Source organism: Eulemur rufifrons, chromosome 12 (genome assembly GCF_041146395.1).
Source record: "Eulemur rufifrons isolate Redbay chromosome 12, OSU_ERuf_1, whole genome shotgun sequence".
In the NCBI taxonomy this organism is placed as follows: Eukaryota; Metazoa; Chordata; class Mammalia; order Primates; family Lemuridae; genus Eulemur; species Eulemur rufifrons.
Genome location: NC_090994.1, coordinates 15545271 through 15556002, shown reverse-complemented (window position 1 = coordinate 15556002; position 10732 = coordinate 15545271).

Genomic DNA, 10732 nt, shown 5'->3' with positions numbered 1-10732 from the left:
TACAAGCTTGCTCTAATTATCCAATTACAATGGAAGGAAGCTAGAGGTCACTCCAGCTTCCAGAGCAATGCTGTCTAACAAAAATACTACGTGAGCCACAGGTATAATTTTAAATTTCCTACTAGACACATTTTAACAAGGAAAAAGAAACAGCACGATTATTTTTAACAACAGATTTTCTTTCACCCAATATACTCCAAATATTATGATTTTAACATCTTCAATATTTTTATTAATGTGATATTTTACTTTTTTTTTCACTCAGTCTTTGAAATTTGGTGCATATTGGACACAGCACATCTCAATTCAAACTAGTCACATTTTAAGGGCTCAAAAGCCAGACATGGCTAGTGACTACTGTTTGGATAGCACAGCTCTAGAGTTTAAAGGGAGAAATTTCCCTAACATAGTGATCAAATTTCCACCTCCAAGTCTTTGTCAATCAGATAATGCAATATTGCCTAAAATATCCTATACTGACATGTTGGAATAAAAATTCAAAATGTTTTTGGCAAATTAAAATGGTTCATTGACTCCAAGTGAAAGTCAACTAGGCTAAATGTAAAATTCTATATTTAGGCTCACAAAAGTCAATCATGGAAATGTAGAATGAGGGAGACTGGCTTGGCAATTCATGTGGAAAAAAAATCTGTTTATAAGTTAAGCACGCTCTCGTAGGAGAGGTGCCATGATAGGGTTTTTAAAAATTGACACTGACGCCATCAATGCAGTAACTCAGAACACAAGAACCAGCCGGTCAGATCCAGGGCTGGATTTAGGGGTGCATTCGCCATCCAGGCATCCAAGACTCCAAAATATATGATGCTCAATGTCACCGGCTGTGTAAGGAGAGGGAGAAAACGTCATTTACCAGAATTCTTGGTTGAATGTGATACTTCCAGATAAGATTATCACAATGAGAGCCGAGCTCTCTGAGGACATATTTGAGTCATAACTGAGGATCATTAACTGTTTTGCAAGGAGGTATGCGCAGTTGTCTATAGGAGGACTAGTATTTGCTGGGTAGGGTGTGCAGGATTGGGTCAGAGCTGAACTGATCACAGTATTAGCAAAGAAAACAGAGCTGCCGCCAGCCACCCATCCCTGCCCAACCACAAGTGGACAAATATTCAGTGCATATCCATTTGAAGGAGCATAAAATGATTAACTAATAACTATTAATTATTAACTGCCTAGCGTACCCCTAGTGGCTTCATGGGGTCCTACCTAGAGAAGTGCACTGAATTTTAAATATAACATTTTAAGATGGATTTTGACAAGCTAGAGTTTCTGACGAGTGCTGGAGAAAGTTAAGATGGATAAAGCACTGTTGGTCAATTATCTCATGTGAGAATTTGAAGAACTAAAGATGTTCAACCTGAAAGAGATGACATAAGAATATTCAAAGGATTCTCATGTAAAAGATGGAGAAGGTTTACTCTATTCTCTGACTCTCTGGACACCAACGGGATATCCAATAATTCAATGCCATTCTGACACTAACCACCTGGAGTTAGCCTCAGTCCCACACACAGCCCTCATTTAAGACATCAGCTCTAAGTACTGGGTAATTTGGGGGTATTCACCCTCTCCCTCTACCCAACTGGTTTCTATAATTTGCTAGGACAACTCAGAACTCAGCAAGATACTATACTTAGTACAATTTATTATAAAAGATACACATGAACAGCCAAAGGTGAGGTTGAAAGGGGCCCCGAGCACAAGAGCCTCTGCCACTGTGGAATCGAGGTGGGCCACCCTCCTGGCACGTGGAAGTGTTCACCAACTCGGAAGCTCCCTGAACCCTGTTATTTAGGGGATTTTATGGAGGATCCATTATGTAGGCTTGATTGATTAAATCATTGGCCACTGGTGATTGAACCCAATCTCCACTGCCTGTTGGGGGCAGGGGCTGAAATTTCCAACTCTCAGATGATGTCACAATGCTTGGCCAGCCCCCGTTCTGAAACTGTCTAGGGGCCCCACTATGAGCGCTTCATTAGCTTAAACTCAGGTGTGACAGAAAAGGGCTGTCATTACAAACAACAGAGGACACTCCCATCACTGAGGAAATTTAAGGAGCTCCATGCCAGGAGCTAGAGACATAGACCAAATATATTTATCATGCCACATCTATATTATCCCCAGCATAGATTACTAGTGGAAGTTATGAGGAGGTAAGTTTTAATTAAACATCAGAAAGGACTTTCTCAAAATTAAAGGAGTCCATCAACTGAAGGTTGGTTTTGTCCCTTGGGTAGTCAGATAATGAGTTCACTCCTCTCCAGATATGTGCAGAAAGAGGCTAAATTTGTCAGGGTAGTAGAGATTCTCCCTTTTTTAAAATAGTTGAACTCAAATACCTTTAAGATCTCCTTACCAACCCCAATATTCTTAACTTAAAAAAAAAACAAAGGGTTGGGATTTACAGTTTAAAAGAACAATTCTTTTAAAATGCTAAAGTAGATATAAATCCCATAGAGAGATTTCAGGTTTTTCAGGTATTTTGATAAATATCAAAATGACTTCTGTAGTTGTCCCTAACCCCAAGCAGGTGGAGGGGGGGAAACTAGGTGGAGTCAGCATTTCAGTTCATTACCATTGCTATTGCTTCACCAGTTCGATCCCCACCCCCGACTTTGCAAGCTCATGCACAGATTCCTCTTGAACAAAGAATTAGATCTGGGGAAGTGGGAAGGTTGGTCCAGGAAAATCTTACTAATAGAATAGAGACGTGTAGAGAATCTTCCTCAAAGTGCAAACTTACTATTCAATGCTTCCTTTTATCTTTAGAAAAACCCCTTAAACTAACTTGGTCAGAAGATATAATCATTGCTGTTTGTTTAGTCAAGGACTCCTCTCCAAGAATGCATATAATTATGACTGTGCAAAGCAAAACTCAAGTTACCTTCTACTTTTGTAGCTAAATACCTCTGATTATTGGGCCCACGAGTTACTCCAGGGCGTCACCAATTTTGAATCAGCTCCATTTAAGGCCACAGAAGGAGTGAATTTTTTTTAAAGAAGTGGGCTGACAACACTGTCGCTACTGTGTTTTTCTAGTGCAGAAAGTTCATGTTAATATTGCACGCTTAGAAGAATGACTTATTGATGAAACAAAAGACTTCTGTATTTCCAAACCCAGTGGTCACTCTCTGACTTCATCTTATTCAACCTCTCAACAGCATTCGATCTAGCTGACCACGTTCTGTTCTCCAGGCGTCACGAACACCGCTCCCTGTGTGGTAGTTGTGTTATTGCTCCTAACGATTCACTGCTTGTCGCTGTGAGAAAATTACACCTCCACACCCTGTAGTCACAACAAGCTTGACCATGGCGAGTGAGTGCAAGAGACAGATGCCATATCCCAGGACAACCCTGAAGGGCCCTTGCCTGGTTCAACCATTGTCCTTCTGCTCCCACTGCAGCCTGTCCTGACGGGCACTTCTCTTTCCATCTGGGTCTGGAAGGAAGATGTGGAACAGGGACACAGAGGAACTACAGCCAACACATAACTTGAGTGAGACGTGCACCTTTTTTCTTCTACGGCACTGAGATAGGGGGACCCTCAGTCCACAGCAGAACAGAGCAAAATCCAAATAATGGACCACCTCTGCCCACCCATTTCCCTCCAACTTTAGTGTCCTTTACTGGCCACGCCCCCTCTGTCTGAGTGTTAGAGGTGGTCATATCTTCATCTCTTCCCTGTCTAATCTCTCTCTCTGTGTGATTTCATCCACAGGGAGAAATTATCTGTGGGCCTTAAAGGCCATCTGTGTGCTGATGGTACCCAAATCCACGTCTCTCTCTGCCTTCTCCACTGAGCTCCAGATCAGTGTTTGGCAAACTACAGCCCAAAGGTGACCTGTGGCCTGTTTTGTGTGGCCTGAAGAAAGCTAAGAATAGTTTTTAAACTTTTAAAGGATAGGAAAAAAAATCAGAGAAGAGTGTGTAACAGGGACTCTGTGAGCCCTGACAGAAAACGCTGGACTAGCCCTAGTCTAGACTTATACTTATCTCAAACACAATGTGTCCCAAACAAAACTTTTCATGTCCCCCTGCCAAAATTTTTTCCTACCTCACTCTTTTCTCCCCACTTCAGCAAATGGCATTTCTAGCTGCAGCTGCTAAAATTTAAAAATCTAGAAGTCAGCTATTCGTTTTCTCTTTTCTTTCACGCCCCGCACCCAACCTATCAGCTTATTCTTTGGTTCTCCTTCAAAATATATTTGGAAACATCACGTCTCACCGTTTCCGCTATTAAAATCCTAGTCCAAGCCACCTCATCTCCTGTCTGGAACCACCTCTTATCCTCCATGCCAGAGCCTCTCTGCTCTGCTTTCTGTCCCTCAGACACACCAAGACTGTGCCCATCTCAGATGCTTTGCTCTGAACTTCTGTCTGGATCATGTTGTGCCCCGGTATATTCACACAGCTGATCCTTCGTGTCATTCAGGGCTTGCTGCAATGTGTTTGGAGCAAAGTGAGAGGTGAGGTGGGTGTGGCAAAGCAACCTGGCAGCCAGGATAGCAGCCCTTTGTTAGAAACGAAAGTCCGATCCGAGGGATAATTTGAACAGTCAATAAAGTGCAGTTTTCTGGAAACAGCCTAATCACTTCCCCTAAACCCCCCTACCCAACACCAAGCAGCCCTCCACCCAGGACAGAGGAGGCAACTCTCCCTGGGGTTAATCTCTAGGGTGCAGAAATTCCTGACATTACCTTCCCAATCTACTGCTGACACCAGAAAGGAAGTTTTAGGATATCTTTCTTTGATCTTAGGACATGGGTTTCTATTAACTTGCAAATCCTCTCCTCTCAGGTGAAGAAACACTTGAAGGCATTTAGTAGGAAGAAGGCAATTCATATTTATTCAATACATAGTTGTGACAAGTCCTATATTAGAAACTTTACTTGTATTATCTTAGTTCATCCTCACAACCCTATCAGTATTTCTATTTTGCAGATGAGAAAACAAGCTCAGAGAGAATAGGTACATTTACCAACCGGACAAACAGATAGTAATTGGCTGCCAGGGTTAGAACTGAGTCTGCAAGTGTCCTAAGCCATTGTTCTCCCTGTTCTACTGTTGGCTCCCTCTTTTGTCATAGATACTTAGAGTAAAGGTTGCACAGGGGAGGAGAGGGCAGGAGGTTCGTAGATACCTTCACAGGTGAAGACTGTGGACCCAGGATAAGGAAGGAAGCTGCGCACATTGTTTAAAATTCTAGAAGATTCCAGCTGGATGGAACCTAGGATATCACATGGCCCGATTGGCCAACTTCACATGAAATAAAATTGTTTTAATTCTGGTTCTATTGCTTGCTCCCTGCATTAAGTCAAATGGCTTATTTCCTCTGTGTTTTTTTAAAACTCTTGTTAATATTTTATAATATTAATATTTTAGTATTAATTAATAATTAGTAATGTTACTAATGGCACCAGCATGTGACTTCAACTTGGTCTAGGTAGGTTTGAGATTGTGTCGGTTTTCTCTTTCTTCCTGTGTGTCTTAAATGGAAGGGGGAGTTTTTGTGTCTTTCTTTCAATGTTCCAGGTGAGTTTCAGAGGAGAGGGAAGGAAAAAAAGTCCTTACTCCTCTCTCCAATAACGGACCATTTTCTGATCACAATCGCCAACTTATCCCAAAGTTTAGTGGAAGGATTAGATTTAAACTTATTCACTCAGTGACACTGTCCCTTCACACTGTTCCTCTTCTCCACAAAAGAGCCAACATTCTTCAGCTATTCTGGGCAGGATGATGCGGGACCTGAGCATGATGCCGCACCTGGAAGCTCCAGACAGACAGCCCCTCGTGGGGAGAGAGCGGGGAGCGGTGGATGTGACCGCATGGTCCAGAGAAAGGGACTGAAGCAATAAAAATCAAAATAACAACAATAATGACGGTGGCCATTGCTTGAACACTTCGTATGTGCCAGGCTCCATCTTAGGAACTTTAAATGTGTGGCCTTATTTAATTCTCCCCATTTCACAGGTGAGAACATTGAGGCCCGGAGATGTCAAGGGACTTGTCTTACGCAATTAAATGGCAGAGTTGGGTTTAGAACCTACAAGGCCTTGACCTTGTTCTCAAGTGAATTTCTACTCCCTCTGCTCCCCTCCAAGAAGGAGTCTAAGAATCTGCCTCGTTTGTGTCTCAGGGATCAAGTGCAGCAGCTCAGCTCTCTGCCTTGGGAAAGTATGTCTGTCCCAGTGTCCCCTCATGGAATGGCCTCAGTACAGTGTATTCTCAGGCAAGGTGTTAGGAGAGAAACAAGCACTTGTCATATTTTTGGCCCAACATCTGAACCTCCTGCTCAAGTTCTACCTTTGTGTGAGCCTTCATGGGCATCAGCTAGGATATGGGGTTGGAACCAAAATATGGCCGTGTATCACTCTTGCCTAGGACCTCCCAGCCTAGAGCAGCGACAATTTGAAACCCATCTTGGGGGCACCACTGGCAAAATTCAGGGTCCAGTGGCACCCATGCAGCAATAGTGGTGGCAGCAATACTCTAACCCACCTGTACCCACGGTATGGGGTCCCGTGCTGTGCCAGCCACCTGGCTTCCCTTGGTACTTGCCTGATTCTCTATCCTCCCTGTTAATTCCGTGAGCTACTCCATATTCTACAAATAAGTTCTTTTTCTGCTTATAACAACCAGAGTCTGTTGTTTACGAATGCTGAAGGGGCATGATCAATTACAGACACACGGGCAAGATAGAGCCGGCTTCATCCAGCTTAGGAACAATAAATCTTACTTGGAGATTTCTCAGCTCCAGAGGCCAGCCTTTGTCATCCATCTCCCCGTGCCTTGCCAAAACTTGGCATCTTTTCCACATTTTAAATTGCTTATCTTTTCATCTGCTGAGCTGTTCTTTAGAAGACCTGCAATGAAAGGGGCATAGATTTCGATCAAGGAATGGAGAAGATATAAATGGTGTTAAAGATGGTGGCGAGTGGCGAGAGCTCACAGGGGAGGCCAAACCACCTTGCTCTCCGTAGACTGTGCTTCTTCTCAATTGAGAGGGTTGTTTTGCGTTGGCTGATGTTACAGTTCCCCCATACTTTGCCACAGCAGCTTCACGAGACATGGTTAAGTATAGTCCCATGAACCATGGCCACAGGAGCAGTTTGGAATGGGCCACAACCAGCCCCAACCTGGCCCCTGAGGGATGGAGGGGAAATAGCTGCAGGTGTGAGGGACAGATGAGCATGGCAGAGAGAACCTGATCAACCAGGCCAAGTCCCCACCCAGGCAAGCAGCATGCCTAGTGTCGGGACTGTCTGTGATTGACGTGAAGGCGGGGTGCCCCTTCCCCAGTTGAGCAGTGATTCTCTGGCTCTAAGCACACAGCCAGCTGACATTAGATAAACACCACAGCAGGCAGCCAGAGCCAAGCCTTGAATCAAGGAGAGGGTGGTATTCATGACTCCTGTAGGCAGATGAGAATAATACAGGACCCTGCTTCCCAAGAGACTGCACAACCCTGGGTTTTGCAAGATAATGATTTCGACAAAATGACAAATGCTTGTCGTCATACACGGGCACAAAGGAAGGCAGGTCTCCAGCAAAAAATGGATTTTATAGAAGTGATAGGACTTTCCATCTCTGCTGGCTGGGGTCAAGACCTTTCCCAGGAGAAGGGTAGTACAGGGCGAGGCCCATGAATGGAGGTCACTTGCTCAGACACAAAAAGGTCGCTGCAAAGACAGAGTGACCACTAATAATCCGTCTTGCCTCACTCAGTCCTTCTTTCCAAATTTGATAGCATCAGAAATCTAGAAGACTCCTACAGGATGAGCTGGTCTATGTCCCATGTCAAGACCAATAACAAAATCAGAAATGCTCCAACAGAGCCATTGCCTTTGATTTGTTTCAGGGAAAGAGATTCCAAAACTTCCTTCCGTAGCTAATTCTACTGTTTATTTTCTACTCTTATTTGTGTCTCACTCAAAGTTCTCGACTTTGATTAAAATCGTGTCAAGTGTACACATGAATTCATGACTTGCGTATACTTATCCGTACTCTCAAAGATGTTCCTTATTTGCTTCAGGTTCAAAATTATGTTACCTCACTCGACAATGTAGAATGTATGTGTTGCATTGTAGGCTTGGAGAATTCAAAAATGAATAAAATACAGTCCCACCTTTGGGAAACTTACAGTATAATTTGCAGCTGCCTTTTCTCAAGACAAATCTACCCCAATTCCTACAAACTTGTTCAACAACAGAAGTTGAGAAAGGAGAAGAGGTTGGATGGGATAATGGAAACATAAAAATAAAGGACAAGAAAGGTAAAAAGGCACGTGGTGATGAACCCCCACCTTCCCTGTTTCTGGAATTGGCTATCTCACAGCACAGAGGACCAGGACTGCCATAGTGGGAGGCCTCCTGGCCCATGGAGGCCACTCCAAACCAATCTGACCCACACAAGAAAGCCAATATGATTTACTCCCTGACTGACTGGCTGAAGAACACAGGGAACTGTGTGTGTAGTAAACTATTACCCATATGACCTTTATCCTCACTTAATGACAACCAGAGCAACAAAGATACACAGACGCCCACAAGCACATGTATGACCAATGCCCCTCCCCCATATGCACACAGATATAGAAAACTTTACAAATATAAAAACAAAGTCAAAAAATTACAAAGGAAATTATTTATGTGCCCATCTTCTATGTATCAAAAAGTAATCAGAAACAAAAGTCCAAGGCAAATGACCATCTACAATATAAGAACTCTTACCTATAGAAAGAACTCTGATAGTTCAAGAATAAAAAAGACTAACACAATGGCTGAAGTGACAGAGATTAATAGAAATTTACAAAAGAAGAAACACAAATAGTAAAGATGGATAGAAAAAAGCCAATCTCCCTAGAAACTAATTGCTTAAATTGATAAAAATTATAACTATACTTTATAACACAATTCTAACAAATGAGATGCCAGTTTTCCTTTTATTAAATTGACTAATAGTTTGTGCAAGTCTTAATGTTGGTGATGATGCAGAGATATGGGCATTCTTAGATACTGCTATAAAAGGGCATTTGGTACATTCCTACTGGAGCCTGGCCTTCTCAGGCAAGTGACAACCATCATGGATCCCAATGTCCTTGTATGGCTAATACGAGAAAAGGTCTCTAAGGGCTATTTACATTGAATTGGCTATGGTTTAATACACTAGTTCTTAAGCCCCAAGTCAGCAGAACACTCTCGGGTGTTCTGTGACCGAAATCTAACAATAGCTTTCTTTCATGGAAACAGTCAAATTAATGGGAGCAAATGTTCAAAATTATATGCTTTTCTCCCACATTGCATTCCTTTAGCATTTGCGAGAGTGAAGGAGGACAAAATAAACTAACAAGATGCAAGCAAATATGAACCTTAAAAAGCTGAAAACAATCCGTAGTTCTTAGTTCAACAGTTTGCTGGGTTTTGTTTTTGTTGATGTTGTTACTTATGGGCAGATGTGTTAATGATTTTATGCTGCAAAGATAACATGGCCACACTTTCCATGGATCGACTATTCCTATTTCACATGAAGGAAGTAAACACAAATATTCCATGCTTTTCCACAAGGAATGCTATGATTTCCATGTGTCTCCTTGCCTTAACCACGCATTCATTCTTTCGGTGGATATTTATTTAGTGCTTCCTACATGATAAGCACTGTTTTATTTTTATATTTTTTATTTCAGCTTGTTATGGGGATACAAAAGTTCAGGCTATATATATTGCCCATGCCCCCCATCCCCCCAAGTCAGAGCTTCAACGGTGTCCACCCCCCAGACAGTGCGCATCGCACTCATCATGTAGGTATACACCCATCCCCTCCCCCTAGCCCCCACTTCTGTCCGATACCCAATTGGTGTTATTCCCAAATGGATAAGCACTGTTTTAGAGACTGGGAATATAATCATGAACAAAACGAAGTCCTGCTCTTGGGAGCTTATATTCTGGTGGGAGAAAATGGACTATAAACAATAAAAGGTAAATATGTAACATGACCGATGGTGATAAATAAATAAAGCTGAAGTTCAGCAGGATGAGAGGGATAAAAACACTGGGGGTGGGGAGTGGAAATGAGGTTGCTGAACTTACAAGATGGTCAGGGAGGGCCTCACCGGTAACAGGACATTTGAGCAGAGACCAGAGGAAAGGAGACTTGCACACAGCTGAGGGAAGAGCATTCCAACTAGCAGGAAGAGCAAGTGCAAAGGCCCTGAGGCAGAAGCACACTTAGGATATTCAAAGAACAGCAAGGAGGTCTATTTGGGTGAATCAGAGAAAGCGAGGGTGATACTGGAGGGTGCCGAGGGCCGACGGGAAGCTGGGGTGTGGACAAATGATGGAAGGCTTTACAGCTAGGGTGGCCACACATCCCACTTGCCTGGCATAATCCTGTTGAGTACCATTGTGCGGGGACAATGTGTAATAACTCCCCTTTCATTCTCAAAACTGTCCATATTTGAAGGATAAATTATGCCGTCCCCCTCTTATGAATCATTGTATGGATTTTGGCTTTTTCTCCAAGCAAAAGGAGGAGTTTTGGAGGATTTAAAGCAAAGAAGCAGTATGATATGACTTTCATTTAAAAGGAGGGGAATCTCCAGTGGATATGGGGTTAGAAAAAATAAAATAAAAAAACAAAGGGGATGAAGTGGAAGCAGAGAGATTGATTGGATCTAATCAAGATCAACTGATCTAATCTAGGCAAGGAATGA